Here is a 17,518-nt window from a genome sequence, read left to right as displayed (position 1 = left end):
GAATGATATAATTGGAGGATTCCTTATCCACATAATGTTAAGTTTGAACATGACTTTTTAAATGACTTACTTTGTACTCGGCACTCCCCAACTAGTTTTACTAAGTTATAACACTGAAATCTAAAAATGATGTGTGGCCGGTGTTACAGCCATAGGCATGTAAGGATTCAATCAAGTAGCAGTTGACCAAAAGTACTCCCTCTATTTTTCTATAAGAAATTTTATAATTTTAAGTTCATTTATTAAATAATATATTTAGATTATATATAAATTATATACATTAATTATTCAATGAATGTAAAAGTCAAATTTTACTTATAAAAGAGAATAAAGTGAGTGTAGGAAAGGTACAAAATATTGATTAACATATTGCAATCAAAACATGTTGTTATGTTTTTGTCATGTTTATTGTCTTTAAAAGAATAAAGTCACATATCCTTTATTTCCTATTTAAATATACAGGCGAGTAATAAACAATTTAATTAAAGGATTCTCATAAAAATAATTATGTTATAAGCTATTCTCTATAACAAGACATAAATTAAATTTAAACTATTTTCCTAAAATTATAAACTATGTTTATAATCTATTAGGGAGAGCATGTAAAAAAAAGATGAAAACAACATAGAAATACAGGATACGCTAGTACATATCAACTGAAAGAAATCAATTCAAACATACAAATTGAGTTTTTGAGAAAGTATAAGAAAAAGGGTTACTTGAATAAAATAATTTGGGTTTTTGGGTAACTACAAACGGAAGTATTGTTGTTAAGCTGAAAACATTTGATTTTTATTTTCAACTCTTTGAATAAATTTATGGAAACAAGAGTGTTTGAGACTGACAGCTCTCTCAATTCCCTTTATCCACCAAATTTTATATATTTATATTTTTAAACCTATTTTTATAATTCTATAATGAATCATTTTGAGATTTTTTTTATAGTTTCTGATAAGTATAATATTGTAACACCTTAGATATTTTAAATATATTGGATATGTATTTTTAAATATTTTTTAATTTATTATTTATTCAACAATTATTTTATATGTAAGAAATTTATAAAATTGTATTACTCCCGCTTTCATCTGATCATATTTAATTGGTCACATTTTGTTTTATGATAATGGTCTTAACTTTCTTCTCAATCTAATGAACTACAAAGACTTTAATTGCGATTAGTCGAACACCGACTAGTTTGTTTTTATCACAATGGTTTATTTTAGCGGTTTGGTTTTGTTTGCAGTTTGTATTTTGCAAACCAAACTAAAGCAAACCAAATCGCATTATGTTACAACCCAAACTTCACATGCAACCCGAAACTCAAACCTAGTATGCACCTTAGAATTACAAAAGATTTTCTCTTACTCGCACTTAGAGTTTCAATTTCAACATTCTTAAATCTCTCCTAATAGTATCGTATATTCTTCTTATCTACTTTGTCATGTATGTCTCACATATTCTACTATAATATGTCATCTCTTATGTTCTTTCTTTTCATCTTTTATTTTACTATTTTCTCTTCCAATTATGTTTTTATGGCACCTTTCTTCTCAATCTCCCATCTCTTATGTCCTTTCTTTCATCTTCTCTTAATCTCATATCTCATATGTTTTTTTATCTTTTATTATAATGTCTTTGATTTTATTCTATGCTACTATTTTATATATGTTTTTTATTCCATTTTTGTCTAATCTTATTTTTTGCATATTGAATTAGAACTTTTTGTCTCAATATGATGAGTTTTGATGTTATTTAATAATGTATGAATGACTAAACACAAAGTTATGCTGTTCTCTATAGGTGTATGTATGACTCAATAAAAATATTGTAAAAAACCCAACCAACCGAACCATCCAAACCGCATTAATTTGGTTTGGTCAGGTTTCTAAAAGTCAACCAAACCAAACCGAACCGCATACTTTTTTATCTTACGATTCAGATGATCTTTATCGTTAAAACCGCCCAAATCACATTGCGAACACCCCTAGTCTATCTTATATATGAATCACATGAACTACAACAAGACTTCACTTTCACTTGTGACTAATAAAGTCGTAGTTAGTCAACATGTGTTCTGCTATCTCTGACTCCACGTAACAATCAATATCAGTGTGCAACCTTTTGTCGATCAATTTTACATAAATTGGGAAATACATTGCCTACTGGTAGTTGAATCCCACATCGAAAGAAGGTGAAAGGTATTAGGATAAGAAAGAGTATTAAAGAACTTGAATACCATCCTTGCAACATACTTACCTGGATGTGGTAAATGGTTGATCATGAAGGACCATGGCCTAGGAGAGTGACCTTCATTGCACTTAGGAAGGGTGCTATCCTAAGGTCTACCCAAGTGGTGGAACCTACATTATAATTTGTAGTTTCTTTTGATTTCTACATGTTTTAGGAGATGGTGAAATAGCCAAACACATATAAAAGAGTTAAATGTAAGGAATAAATGTATTTAGAAAGTTATACGAAGACTAAATACACTAAAAAAATGATGAAATGCGTGAACATACATATATACCTGGTTTAGCTTAGAAAACAACAAGCAACATTATAACTTGTCACTGCTTTGTCAGGTTCTGTTTTTGTTCTTCAAACAGACTCAATTTTTTCTTATGCTTCCTTGTTAGTACTTAACATTCCTTCTCCATTTATTCCAGGAATATAATGGACTACTATGAGATTATCAGGAAGATACCATCAATTTATTTATCTTTGCAATTGAAGTATTTTTTCCTCTCAAACTAGGTGTTGCAAATTATTTATGGAAAATGTTTTGTTTCTGTCATGCATAATATCTTGTATTTACTAGGACAAAGTCACAAATCCTATAATCCTTATTTTAATAAGCAATTAAGCAAAAAAGGAAAAGATTAACTGAATCTAGCACAATGATTTTTGTATGTATGCATGTTTATAAGTTGGAAATGCAAAACTAAATTTCCTAAAATGCACAATAATCATATATGTGAAATAACAATTCTAGAGAAGAAATTTCACTTAATATATGTTGCAGATTAAAGAATATATTTCCACTCATAAATGAAAAACTATTCATAAAAATGAAAAAAGGATAGAGAAAACAATTTTGAGTCTCGTAGTTTTACTTGTATAATAGTAAGCCTTCTTTCAAATCATTATCCTGATGCTCTGTCAATTGTTTTTTCCTTAAGACAGTTTTGCATCAGAATTTATTATCATATATCAAGAATTTTGTTTCAGTCCCAAAATATGGTGGACTTAATCAGTATGGATCAAAAAAAAGTACACTATTTTACTTTTCAAAAAAGGATTTTGAAGTTTATATATACAAAATGACACCTTATGTAATATACACATGACTATAACTTGATCATACAACCTCAAAGTGTACCAAAGTCATTTTCAAAATTCATCATTATATGAAAACTTCACCAACCATCGCAGCAGACAGAGCATGTTAAACAGAAAATTCGCAAAAATAAAATCACCAGCCCCTAGAGATTGTTAGAAATTATTTTGTTTGAATAAATGATAAACACGTGGACATAAAAATGGTTTCACTTCAACCGAACTACCATTTAAGAACACTAGTATAGAAAATTTGGTTGTCATATGTGAATAATGTCTTGATGTTTAATTACTAAGTGAAAATATTTAGAATGAAGAGGAAGGAAATGAGAGCATAGATATCCTCAGCTTGTGTTCTGAGATGTTAGCAAGTATGCAATCATGAGACTTAATGCCTTTCTAAGTTAAGGAGAGGGAAATGTAGTCTCCAAGTTGCTGCATAAGAGTCCCGCCTCGGTTAGTGAAGGAAGAAATATAACATATGTCAAATATAAAGCACAAAAAAAACATGCATTTAAACTCATACCTTTCTCGGCCTTTTGGCTAAGATCAAGTGTAGTATCTGTTCTTATCAGTTTAATATCTGATATGTGGGCCAATGGTCCACACGATATTAAATTTATTTCTTGAGGGGGAGAGTCCACTTCAATAACTTGCTATTGGGTCTCTCAAGCGTCGCTTTTGCGTTGCACTTTAGCAATAGCATGGCACACCCCACCAAACCTAGTTCAATATTCTAAATTACTTGCTAATTTATTTATATTTTAATTTACATAAGTATGTACATCTTGGTAATAAAATCTCTTTTCTTTATTATAAAGTTTGAGTCCCTTCTAAATGAGTAAAGTTATCTCTATTTTTTTAAATAAGGCACAACATTATAGTTTTTGTATATGTGTTTATATGTTGCAAACCAAATTTCATAAAATGAATGAATGAAGAAAATGAAGGAAAACGGTTAAAAAAATGTAATAAGGACAAAAAGACAATGATTTTCTGAGTCAGGGGAGTATTACTTGTGTAGTCGTAAGCCTTCTCTCAAATCATTTTCCCGGCGATCTTTCAATTCTTTTTACCAAGGTAGTCTTGCATCTGGAATTTTTTTACAAGATTAAGGAACCAACACAGTTGTAACCCCACATGGAAATACAGTAGTGAGATATTTCATTAGAAAATAAAATATCTTATATAAAAAAGGGATTGAAAATTTAAGAATTAGAATTTTGTAGTTTAAATATGATGAGACTTCCTTGAATTTTGCTGACTTTGTAACTTACTACACCAAAGTTCACTCTCAGCTCGGATGATCTCCTATTAGTGAACTCACCACTAATTTCTATCTTTCCTGTGAAAAAATGGAAACCAAGGTTCAAGAATCAGGGATAATTGCTAAAATGCATACAAATTACAAAATAAACTAACCATATCTTTTCTGCATTCTCATGAATCACGGGCCCATTTATTGACAAATTGTGTACATTGTTCTTACATGTTCCGCAGTTGGCCAAACTTCGGTCCCAAAATTAGCACTACAGATGTTGGGATTTTCTCAACACATGAACCTTTGTTTCCAACAAAAAGAAAAGTGTCGATGTTGAACATATTGATTCAGTCATATCTCAAACAATACGGACCAAAAGTGTATCAAAGTCAAATTCAAAATGTTGAGATTAATGATCATTATAATGAATGTGATTATTAGCCATTAGTCATGATAGTATATGAAAAGTCATTTAAGTAGCTAAATGGATTATTTGAAAAGCTTATAATGCATTAATCTCAAAGTACTAAAGTCACATTAATTCAAAGAGGCGATTCTTGTAAAATAATATTAATGCTATATAAAACTCCAGAATCATAAGCTCAATCTTGACCAAATAAGCTCATGTATAATAAACAACTTAATTAAGGGATTCTCATAAAGAAGAGTCCACTACAAATAGCTTGACCAAGTTTTATGTCATTTAACTAGTCATTACAAAGGGTCAGTCGATTTGGAATCAATAAAACTATAGGATAAAATATGCTTCAAGTTTTTCATAACTAACCTTTTGGCACCATCACTCTCCATCACAATACAAACACATCAAAGACTTTCTACAAAAAAAGCCAACATGAGCAACGCCAATCCAATAAATTATCATTAAATCAATATATGAAGAATATTCATAAAATATCATTCATCCACAATTGGTAAAAAATGAAACACTACTGCAAAAATAAATGTGACAGAATCATACTCAGCTAAAATGTATGCTTTCTCGTACCCTAGAAACCTACTTTGATCAGATGTCTGCAAGATCAATAAAACTTTAGTATAAGATAGGTTTCAAGGGTATGATGATTCCCAAAGAGTAAAGTAGTATTTATAGGTCCAATTCAACTTTTTCATAACCAACCCTTTTAGCACCATCAATCTGTAACAATACAAATACATCAAAGACTTTCTACAAAATTCCAACATGACCAATTCCAACCCCATAAATTATCATTCAATCAGTATATGGAGAATATTCATAAATTATCATTTCGTGGGCATTTTGTAAAAAATGAAACGCAACTACAAAAATAAATGTGACAGAATCATACTTTCAGCTAAAATGTATGCTTTCTTGTGCCAACACAAAGAAATGATTTGATGACATTGATTCATCAAACATTTTTAATAACAGATTGAAAGTGCTTCTTAAATCTCTGGGATACTAATTATTATTTTGTAGATAAACAAATGTAGTTATCTTTGTATTTTATCCAACACCCAATTTTGAACATGGGTCTTGTAACTCTTTTAAGTCTTAACACAAACATATTGAGCTACACAATTCTCTCTACTTTATTGAAAATACTTTATTGTTAACCAATGGCTTTCCCTTTCTTTACATTATAATTTAAGGTGTTTGCTACGTCAAACACCCCCAGCCATTTAAATAAATTGATTATAATTAATAGCATTAGCAACCTTAAGAATTAAATTTGCAGCAGTGCCTAACCTTGGCAGAAACTATTGGACTGGCAAGACATTGGTTCCAAGATAGCTTTGCATCTTTCTGCTTGCTCCGCCCCAACTTTAGTTACCGAGACACTGTATAGAAAGCAAAGCTAAATCCCACTTTCTGCATTCCAAGTACTAAGATCACACCTTAAATTAATCACTTTCTTTAATAAAGTTATTAACTAATTTTTTACTGTAGTTGCTTTGGTGAAATCATCTGCACCATCTGACAAAACATGATACGCAACCGAAAAACCAACTTCAACACAAGTCGGAGTCGGAGTTAATGTTTTACATAGTTTGATGATAATGTAGTGGAGTAGAATAAGGTAGTTAGTATTCATTCGGCTGATGAAAGATCTCAATATGAAACACATGAATAGGGAAGTTAAACTTCATTGCAAATACCAATTTTCGATTCAACTAAAAGTAAGAAGGAACGAAAAATCCAATCCAATAATAAGAGCCAAAGTGAACCTGTAATGCTTGAAGTTGGTCGGTTTCAAGTGGAGAAAAAAAAAGCAGTAGTAAATAGAGTGGGAAGTACATTGCTAACTACTAATAGTAGTTGAGTCCCACATCGAAAGAATGTGAAAGGTATTGAGAGAAGCAAGAGTATAAAATAACTTGAATACCGACATTGCAACATACTTACCTGGAAGGGGTCAATGGTTGATCTTGAAGGACCATGGCCTAGGAGAGTGACCTCCATTGCACTTAGGAGGGGTGCTATCCTAAGGTCTACCCAAGTGGTGGAACCTACATCATAATTTGTTGCAGTGGGGGCCTGCGTTCGCGCGGTCCTCTCTTATTCTAATATCAAATTTTGAGGAATAATTTCTCCTTATATAATTATATAGACTGTAATCTCTTATATTTCATATCAATCTAAGTTTATTTTCAATTTAGAAGTGACAGTCCAGGATGGTGCCTCCACCAAACCAATCTGCCATGTTCTGTCACGTTTGTGTTGCAGATTTTAATTCGGGAGATGTAGTTGCTCGTAATGTGTTAAAGGCAAAGTGGGATATATTGGCAGGCTCAACAGACGTCTGATCCTTCCACGGCCAGGATGGTGCAGCCACAATCCTAAATTGTCAAGCCTTATCCCATATGGGTCACATCACCTTGGTGCTCCCATATGGGTCTAAATGGATATTCTGGCCAATGTGTGACTTAATGGATATAAATTTGTATAATATTAAGATGGAACATGGTTCTTTAAATGGCTTACTTTGAACTCGACACTCCCCAACTATTTTTGACATGTTATAACATTAATCATCGAAAACATGCGGTTGAGGGATTTAATCCACATATATAGAGAGTGATTTAATCTATTCAAAAAGTTATACACAGACTAAATACCCTAAAAAAATATCCAAAACCAATGACAGAGTAATGGAATGCAGCACTTACAATTTGTAAAGTAAACAACCATATATACCTGGTTTAGCTTAGAGTGACAACAAGTCACATTATAACTTGCCACTGCTGCTTCATCAAGCTCTGGTTTTGTTCCCAAAACTGACTCAGATTTCTATAATGCTTTCTCGTACTTAGCATTCCTTAGGAATTTAAACAAGTAATGGACATTAGGATTATTAGGAAGATATCATTAATTCATTCAATCCATCTAGATATACTCCTAAAAAATTGGATGCTTCGCAATTATAGCCTTTTCTGTCTCAAACAAACATTGCAGATTAAAACTACATATAAAATTGCCATGTCCGTCTTGTCTTTACAAGAATAAAAAGAGTCAGTGACAACTCTATCAATTTGCTACTCCTTTTACCCGGGAACTCTAAGAGTCCCTCAACACTAAGGGATACAAACCTGCTAAAAAACAGATAGCTAAATAAAGTTTACCAATGAAGTTGTTATTCAGTGCAAGTTGAATAAAAAATTAACACTTTGGTTAATTAAAGCTGTAATAATTTGATTCTTCTGCCACAAAAAGTAACTCTCATTTTTATATAAAAAATAGTTTTCAACCGAACTAACAATTCAACAAAAAAAGGAGAAGAATTGGCATGTAACATTTAAAGAAGCATATTTCCACACTAAAACCTTTGTTAAGCACGGTACTACAAAATGAAACATTATAAGTCATCAAACTAATAAAAATGTAGTTTTTGCTGTCAATATTTTTCAACAATGGCAGAACTTGCTCTAAAATGTCAATGTCTTGATGTCTAATCACTAACTGAATTTTTGGCTCCATGGGCCCTCTTAAGAAAGGCTTACACCCAAGGTTGTTTCTGTGTATATGCATTTAGCTTCCTTGGTTGTCTTGATGTATTTCATAATTATGAACAAATGGGTTTTGTTTATAGCATTTCAAAAAACACTGGATTCAGTCAACTTTGCATATATGAAATCAATTTGAGCAGAAAATAAATTTGAAGTATAGAATCTCCCTCTTGGTTTAATTAATGTTACATAAGAGCAAGCTACATCATACTTGTGTTGACAAGAACACTAGTAGACTTCTAATTATTGTATTAATGTCCCACATCACCAAGTTAGCAAAGAAGAAGAAACTATGACAGATATAAAAGACATAATAAGCATGTCTTTCAACTCATACCTTTCTCGGCCTTTTGGCTAAGATCAAGTGTAGTATCTGTTCTTATCAGTTTAATATCTGATATGTGAGTCATTGACTCACACGATATTAAATTTATTTCTTGAGGGGGAGAGTACACTACAATAGCTTGCTATTGGGTCTCTTGTGTGTCACCTTTGTATTGCACTATTGCATTGGCTTGGCACACCCCACCAAACCTAGTTCAAATTTATGTTCTTCATTTCTCCTAACTGTTATACTTTTTCTATATTGTATATTGGATAATATCTTACGATGTAGTATTATGTAAATTAAGGATCATGATGATTTTAAATCAAAGAAATTTAAGTTAAAACATACACATTTTTTAGAAGTTCCAAGGCTAGACATGCAAATCCCAATTGAATCCAAAAAGTACTCTGTGAAAATAAGGAAACGGATTCAATGCATAATCCCAGGCCAATAAAAAGCACGTGACTTGAGAAATACAACCAATACAATGTTGTAGATACCTCAATACTTTTATGCTGCATTTGTAGTTCCAGAATGCAATTTTGGATTTGTATTTCTTGTAAATATGAAATCGCACAATGGACAGAGTCATGCATCTTGGAGCATATGATCAAGATCCAATGCCTCACATCCAACCTTGTATAACAGATTCGATTACAAAATCTAAATGCATACCATCTGATAATTAATTCTACAATTTTGTATGACTGGGTGAGATGAGGGATTTCCTTATTACAAGGGGTTTGAATCCACAAATGCTTATAATAAGATGTCACAAATAATGATTATATAAATAAAACATGAGATATTTTTAAAACTAAAAACAGTTTACTGAAATTTCTTATTGAAAGCATTATCAAAACATACCTGGAGCAATATAACCATGTGTGACAATTTTTGCTTCACAATCTTCATCAAACAAGATGCTGCTATGAATAACAGGTGGAGAACATTCATGGTGCAAATAGCAAATCCCAGTTGCACCTCCCAATGCAATCTTCATCCAAATGACTATTACATTAGCATCAGTATCCACTTGGTGAAAAGATGCTGTTTGTTTTTTAGTTCCTTTTGACATTTTTGTAACTTGTTTGCTCTTCGAATCCTAAAGTTTCTACACATCAAAACCACGACGATGAGGATAACAACAACCAACAACCTTACATATTTATAACCAAAGAGAATTCTTCAATGACCATGATCTTTATCACAAATATTCAAATCAGAATTTATTGAAATTTTCTCAACACATGACCTTTATTTCCAACAAAAACAGCACTGTGGATGTTGAACATTTCAATTCAGTCAATCTCAAACATCCAAATTAGGCCTCCATAGAACCAAAAAAGTAATGGTCCAGAGGCTAGGCTCGACAGATGTTGTGGACTGAGGAAGCAGTGGCCCGTGATCCCTCCACTGTCAGGAGTCGGAAAAACAAGTCAGAGAAGTTGTAGAGAGTTAGTAGGAAGTGTTCGTTGCTCTGTGAAACCAGCCTCACGCTGTACCCTCCTGTCTAAGACACACAATACCCGTGCCTTCGCACAAGTCCCATGGGTCAACTCGCAACTTGGAGGGGCAGGCCAACATGGTGCAACCACCAGACCAACCTATTAAGCCTTAGCCATGTTCCATCACCTTGGTGCCCCCACATGGGTCACAAGCTGGCGCTACTCAGCTCGGCAAACAAACTAGCATGTCAGACATTTATAAACACTTGCATGTGTAATATTGTAGCCAATGTGGGACTTAAAGGATATAAATTTGTATAGTACATACTATTAAGATGGAACATGTTATAAAACTAATCATTGAAAGATGCGGTTGAAAAGGTTTCTCAAATGGCTTACTTTGTACTCGGCACTCCCCAACTACTTTTGACATGTTATAACACTAATCATTGAAAGATGTGGTTGAGGGATTAATCTACATATATAAAGGAATTACTGGACACTCAAAAAAATGATCCAAAACCAATGACCGGAATGCAGTACATACAATTTGTAAATGTCGTAAAATACCTGAAATTTGGGACATAGAGATTATCTTTGTATTTGACTCGAGATGAATCTTCTAGATCGACGCACCACCAACCACGCCAGGAGCTAACATGGCATACCCTGCTGGGTTAGCAAAGTTTCCAAATCCTGTAGGATTTCCAGCAGGAACAGGTTTGAACTGTTGAACTCCGTATTTAAGGTTATGGCATTAAGATGGGAACCGCCTCTAGGCATCAATACATAGTTTCCATTCGTAGGATGAGGATAGGGAGCACTGTTTGAGTATCCCGGCACAGCCATGTGCGGTACATAGACTGGAGATAGAAACTGACGATAGGGGAATACGATTAGCATAATGTGAAAGATGAACTTGTGGATACATCTGTGCAACTTGATGTTGTTGTTGTTGCACCATGGCAATTGTGGATGTGGGAACATTGTTTGCAGCGTGGGAGTTCAAAACCTGCTATGGCCATAGTATGTTAAAATGAAGTAAGAATCAAAGGAATTAGGTAAGTGACGAAAAGACCAACAAAACACTGCCAGCTTGAGAGTAACAACAAGCAACATTATTACCTGCCACTGCTGCTTCATTAGGCTCTAATTTTGTTCCCAAAACTGACTCAATTTCTCTAATGCTTCCTCGTACTTCACATTCCTTAGGAATTTAAACAGGAAAGTAACGTACATTAGGATTATCAGGAAGATACCATTAATTCTTGTCATTCTAATCTAGATATAGTCCTGGCAAATTGGATGCTTTGAAATTAAAGCTTTTTTTTGCCTCAAACTAGGTGTTGCAGATTACAATTTCATATAAAAATGTCATGTCTATCTTGTCGTTACAAGAACAAAATCACCAATCCTTTATTTCTTATTTTAATATGCAATTGAATAATAAAGGGAAATATTAAATATTTACTTAATCCAGCACAACATTATGGTTTTTGTATGTTTACATGATTATATGTTGCAAACCAAATCTCGTAGAATGCCCAATAATGTTATATGTGAAATAACAGTACTTAATCTCTATAGCAGATTAAACAAAATACTTCAATTCTGAAATGCATGGATAAGATAAATGAAGGAAAACTGTTAAGGGCAGAAAGAAAACGATTTTCTGAGTCGGGGGAGTCTTACTTGTATAGTCGTAAGCCTTCTCTCAAATCATTTTCCCAACGCTCATTCAATTCTCTTTTCCTTACAAGATTGAAGAATGAAAACGGTTGTAACCCCACATGGAATTGCAGTAGTGACCACAATCATAAGCTCAACCTTGATCAAATAAGGCCTTATTTGGATAAACAACTTAATCAAGACCTTTATCATAAAATGCTTATGTATAAGCTATTCTCTATAACAAAAAGTAAACTAAAATCAAACAGTTATTATCGAAATTATTAGCTAATTAATAGGCTATGATGGAGAGTGTGTCGAAATCAGCTGAAAACAACTTGTGAAAATGTGATATATATAGTTTCCATAAACCCTTCGAAACAGTCATATTCAAATAGAATCCAAAGAAACCCTAAGCCTTTAATTCAAATAACTATGTTGAAGACGATTTTAAAGTTTTATAAAATTCTTATATAAATAGTTTTATAAGTTACAACATCCCTACCTCATACTCTTCATCTTTCGATGCTTCAGATGAAGCTTTAACCACAAAAAGAAATGCTTTTGATTTTCAGAAATGGGTTTTTGAGAAACTATAACAGAAAAAAGGTTTCTGGAAGAAAAGAGCTTCATCTTTACCCGGGAAATTTTTATATTTTTTAGGTGATTTTAATTAATTTATATTATTTATTTTTAAGCTAATTATTTAATGATTTGTATTATCTTATTAATGGGGTGGTAATTGATTAAATTTTTTTTAGTACTAATAAGTTAGGCATAGGATTGTAGGAGTGTATTACTATATTAATTTTTTGTCTAAATTATGAGAATATTATAAAATTATATTTCAGTACCATTAGTTTATTAAATTTATGTCACTTTTTTATAATAGTTTATTTTAAAATCAATTAAAATTTATTTAAAGATATAGGTACCTAATCAAATTTATGGACATAAACATAAACGATTGCATTCATCTCAAAGACACCATCAAGAAATTGATAAAAAAAATGATTTTTTTTTTTTTTAATTGATTAAAAAAAAAAAAAAAATTTGAAATGTCACATATAAAGTCAATATATCCAAGAAACCAAAGGAAGGAAAATCGCTAGGGAGGAAAGGGATCCCTCATAGAATCCAAAAGACTGACATACCTTAAATTTTACATTAAATTTGAAACTGATTTGTAATTCTGCCAATGAACTATTGGAATTATATGGTACCCGCTCATGTGAATTGAACCCCCTCGTGCGAGATGGTCTTTGTTAACTGGTTGTTAATTAACTATTTATTCCATTTGTTTTAGCTGTTAATTTAATTACAAATTGTCGGTCATGCTGAGATGAGCTTCTAGCTCCAATTTGTCACGTTTTATACGGGCTGCTCTGAACATTTTGAGAGGATTTTGTTGCTGCAGGTGGTGATCGTTCGATGTCGGAGGGCATTATGGTGATGGTCAAACAAGGCCTTAGCTGCAGCAGGATGTGGTAAGTTTATGCCTTAGTAAGCTTGCACATGGCTTGGTATATCAGTGTCGAGGTTATTAGGAAGTGTATGTGTTAGTTTTGGCTACTGCTAGAAGTTAACTTAACGTGAAATTGCTATATACGAAAGTGGAACCATGTGATAGAAATTGATATGAAAAGTCAGTTGATTTTGTTATGGATTTTGATTGTTAATTTGAAATTGGAATAGTGCAAGGTTTAATTGGAAAAGTGGAATCAAGCTTGAAGAATGGAATAGACTTGAAGATCAATTTGAAATGATCTTATGGAATGTTAATTTGGGATGTCTGAATGTAATTTGTGAATTGGAAATGATTTGAGTGTACATTTGGAAATGTTGGATTATTCATAATTGTAATGGAAATTTAATATTTGTAATGAAGTGTAATTGAATGTTGTCTGAAATGTAGATTAATGGGAAATTATGGAACTTTGAAGGTGTAATAAATTTGAACATGAACGTGTTAATAAATGAAAAGTTTTTGAATGGTATTGAATATCATTTGGGAAATTAAAATGAATGTTTGAATGCCATTGATTTGAATTGGAATGTGTATGGACAATTTTGAATGAAGTGTAATGAATGATTTGAATAAAATGAAAAATGATGTCCTACTTTCAAGAATCAAGTTTGAATCCAAGATATTTGGTTGAACCATGGGCTTGTATGGGGACAAAGAAACTTGGTCCAGTGTATCCCGAATCAATGACCGTATTCAACAATAAATCAATGGAACATGGAAACTATGCACCATGAATTAGTGAATGCACTATAAGAAATTAAGTAATTAACCATGAATAAAACTACCATCAACCACTATTGACTAGTAGGTTTAAGTCTACCAGACCAATCATATGTATAAGGACAAATAAACAAACACCGAGGCTCCCAAAGCACACTCAAGAAAATGCTCCCTAAAAACTAGGGTTTCAAAGTCAATAGATAAGTCATGATTTCCAAAGTGGTCAAGCAAGCATCATCATTGAATCACAAATGTCAGCAAAATGGACTAGGAGATCAGATAACAATCAAAGAACCATCAACGGCATGGACCCAGAAAATTAGGGTTGCAAGCTAAACAAAACATCATAACTCAAACAACAAGCCCAAACCCATGACCTCCTAAAATTAGGGTTTAGGTATAAAGAGACACCATGATCCCACTTTAAGCCAAGACCTCAAGGAGTAGGATTTTCTCCATATGATGAACCACACTCCAATACTCAGGTAAAACCCTAGTTTTAATTACCACCAGCTTGAATCTATGAGATTGTGTTAATGTGAATACATGATGCATATGAATGAAGATGAATCTTAAGTCATGGGTCAGATGAAAAGTGAAAAGGGGAGGACAAATTTTGGGATACGACAATGTTGAACATATTGATTCAGTCATATCTCAAACAATATAGACCAAAAGTGTATCAAAGTCATATTCAAAATCTGAGATTTATGATCATTATAATGAATGTGAATATTTAGCCATTAGTGTAGGTGAAAAGTCATTTAAGTAGTTAAATGGATTATTTGAAAAAGCTTATAATGCATTATAAAAGTAGGCTACTTGTAAGAACTTGCTTTGAGCATGATATGATATCATTAATCTCAAGTACTAAAGTCACATATATTAAATAGGCGATTCTTGTAAAAAATATTAATGCAATATAAAACTTCGGAATCATAAGCTCAATCTTGGCCAAAAAGTTCATGTATAGATAAACAATTTAATTAAGGGATTCTCATAAAAATGCTTGTGTTATAAGCTATTCTCTATAATAAGAGATAACTAAATTTAAACTATTTTATAAAATATAAGCTATTTTATAAACTGTGATGGATAACATGTAAAAGAAAAGCTGAAAATAACATTAAACACAAAATATGCTAGTACATATCAAATAGTTAAACTGAGATAAATCAATTCAAACATACTCTAAACTCTAAGCTGAAGATGATATGCTACTATTGATCGCAAAGATTACCAAACAACCACCTGACCCAACATCAAATGAAGCTTTAACCACGAAAAGGAATAGTTTTGAAATTTTTGGTTTTGGAGTAACTACTAGTGGGAGTGCGAAGCTAAACACATTTGATTTATGTTTTTAGCTCTTTGAATAAATTTGTGGAAACAAGAGCGACTGAGACTAACAACTCTCTCAGTTCTCTTTACCTACCAAATTTTATATATTTAGATTTTTAAATCTATTTTTACAATTCTATAACAAATTATTTAGATTTTTTTAGATTTTTTTATAATAATTTTTAAGTATAATTTGTAACACCTTAATATTTAATTATTAAATATGTATTTTTAAATATTTTTTAATTTATTATTTATTCAACGGTTACTTACTCCCCCTTTCAATTGATGATATTCAATTGTCAGGGTTTTATTTTATGATAATGGTCCTAACTTCTTGTGATAGTCTATCTTATATAAGGATGAGATGAAGTACAACAAGACTTCACTTGTGACTAATAAAATCATAGTTAATTAATTTTTTTGACTATATCCTATCTTTCTCTTAGATCATAATGAACCAAATCTATAGTAGAATATCTATTAAATGAAAAAAATATATCGAGTTACACTCTTTAGTTAAATAATTCTTATAAATTAAAAAAATGAAATATATGAATAAAATAAAAATTTATGTTTTTTATAACATATTTATCAAATATTGATTTATTTACTTTATATTATAATTATAAAAATGTGTAAAGAAATATAATCAAAGAGTACCACTTAAAGAAATAATAATAATATAATAAAATTACAATTAAAGATTTATTTTGAGATTTTTTATTAAGAAAATGATCAATTACGCAAATAACAATTCATTATTAATTTATTTATTTATTTTATATAGTTTTCCATATCACCTTTTTGAATCTTTACAAAAAATATTTCCAAATCTATGCAAGCTTGTGACAAATTTTTTATCAATTGACAATAATATGAAAACATAGGAGAATATTAATCATTCGCATAACTTCACATTTTAAATCTTAATTTTTAAGTGAACAAATATTTTTGAAAAAAAATTATTTTTTTATGAAAAACTGTTGATTTATAAAATCAATTGTTTATTTAAATTAATATATAAATAAATACTGTCGTCAAATATTGAACTAACACGTACAAGTTGAGTCACCTCACTCGACCATAAAAAAAATATAATTCACTATTAATGAATGACGTAAAAAATTAAATAATATATAAAAATAGCATAAAATTACTATTCATTTTTGTTCTAGGCTGACCAGAATGGTCATGGACCGGCGATCAGAAGTGAGCATTGATTCACTTAAAATTGTTCATAGTCCAAAGAAACTACCATATGGAAGAGTACAAGAGATATAAGGTCAGGATACAACTAACGACTCCCCCCACCACCCTCATAGAGAATAGCAGGTTGTTATTACAATTTCAAATGCAAATTTCACTCACTTTTCCCCTTCACATACTAACTTGAGTACTTGAGTGTTAACTTTGCATGTCATTCCTCCTTCTTCGCATATGAGGCTCAGGATTGTTGTTGTCCATCGCAACCATCAATTCTACAATCAATTTTGGTTCCATAATAAACAGTGACGCCATCAATGAGAAACCTAGCTACTCATGTTGAACTAAATCAATACCAATAGTATAGATTTCAAATGACATACAAATTTATTGAAGAAGAAACTCTCAAATGGCTTCAATGGTCTCCAAAAGCTCCAAAATCGCTCTTAAGCGTCACTTCAAGATCTTAGTAATTGAACCCCCTATTTTTTTCCTTTTTGAAACAGTCAAAAAATGTGTGAGCAAAATATGCAACGTGGACGCGTTGCACCATCATTACTTCAGGACCTAATATAAATCGTAGTAGTAATAAAATTACAGCAATAAGTAGGAATGATATAATTGGAGGATTCCTTATCCACATAATGTTAAGTTTGAACATGACTTTTTAAATGACTTACTTTGTACTCGGC

General features: G+C 31.6%; 1 protein-coding gene, 1 long non-coding RNA gene, 3 other non-coding genes and 1 pseudogene across 14 annotated transcripts in view; 4 read left to right on the top strand and 2 right to left on the bottom strand.

Annotated features, from left to right (window-relative positions):
- LOC127108040 (uncharacterized) overlaps positions 1–17,518 on the bottom strand; it is a 172,663-nt gene that overhangs the window by 102,775 nt on the left and 52,370 nt on the right. For 3 of the 10 annotated variants that reach the window (XR_007795916.1, XR_007795914.1, XR_007795909.1), the window contains one exon: positions 9,783–10,029. The exons of 4 other annotated variants lie outside the window; for them this stretch is intronic. The gene's annotated coding sequence lies outside the window, so the exon portion shown is untranslated. Of the gene's footprint in view, positions 1–7,204; positions 7,900–9,413; positions 9,552–9,782; positions 10,030–17,518 lie in introns of those variants that run through there. 3 more of the 10 variants (XR_007795934.1, XR_007795935.1, XR_007795938.1) reach the window with 3 other exon arrangements.
- Positions 2,252–2,400, top strand: LOC127109425 (uncharacterized; annotated as a pseudogene).
- On the top strand, positions 3,862–4,057 carry LOC127109719 (U2 spliceosomal RNA). The gene has a single exon (XR_007796987.1). It is a non-coding gene; the product is annotated as a U2 spliceosomal RNA (small nuclear RNA).
- On the top strand, positions 6,979–7,139 carry LOC127109195 (U1 spliceosomal RNA). Its single transcript, XR_007796544.1, has one exon. It is a non-coding gene; the product is annotated as a U1 spliceosomal RNA (small nuclear RNA).
- LOC127109704 (U2 spliceosomal RNA) lies at positions 8,921–9,116 on the top strand. Its single transcript, XR_007796973.1, has one exon. It is a non-coding gene; the product is annotated as a U2 spliceosomal RNA (small nuclear RNA).
- Positions 11,543–17,518, bottom strand: part of LOC127108046 (uncharacterized) — a 14,384-nt gene continuing 8,408 nt past the window's right edge. Inside the window, exon 3 of the long non-coding RNA XR_007795944.1 lies at positions 11,543–11,570. This is a non-coding gene — a long non-coding RNA (uncharacterized LOC127108046). The remainder of the gene's footprint in view (positions 11,571–17,518) is intronic.

This window comes from Lathyrus oleraceus, chromosome 7, assembly GCF_024323335.1.
Source record: "Lathyrus oleraceus cultivar Zhongwan6 chromosome 7, CAAS_Psat_ZW6_1.0, whole genome shotgun sequence".
NCBI classification, from domain to species: domain Eukaryota; kingdom Viridiplantae; phylum Streptophyta; class Magnoliopsida; order Fabales; family Fabaceae; genus Lathyrus; species Lathyrus oleraceus.
Note: the sequence above shows the minus strand (reverse complement) of the source record. Positions and strands in the feature narration are given on the sequence as shown.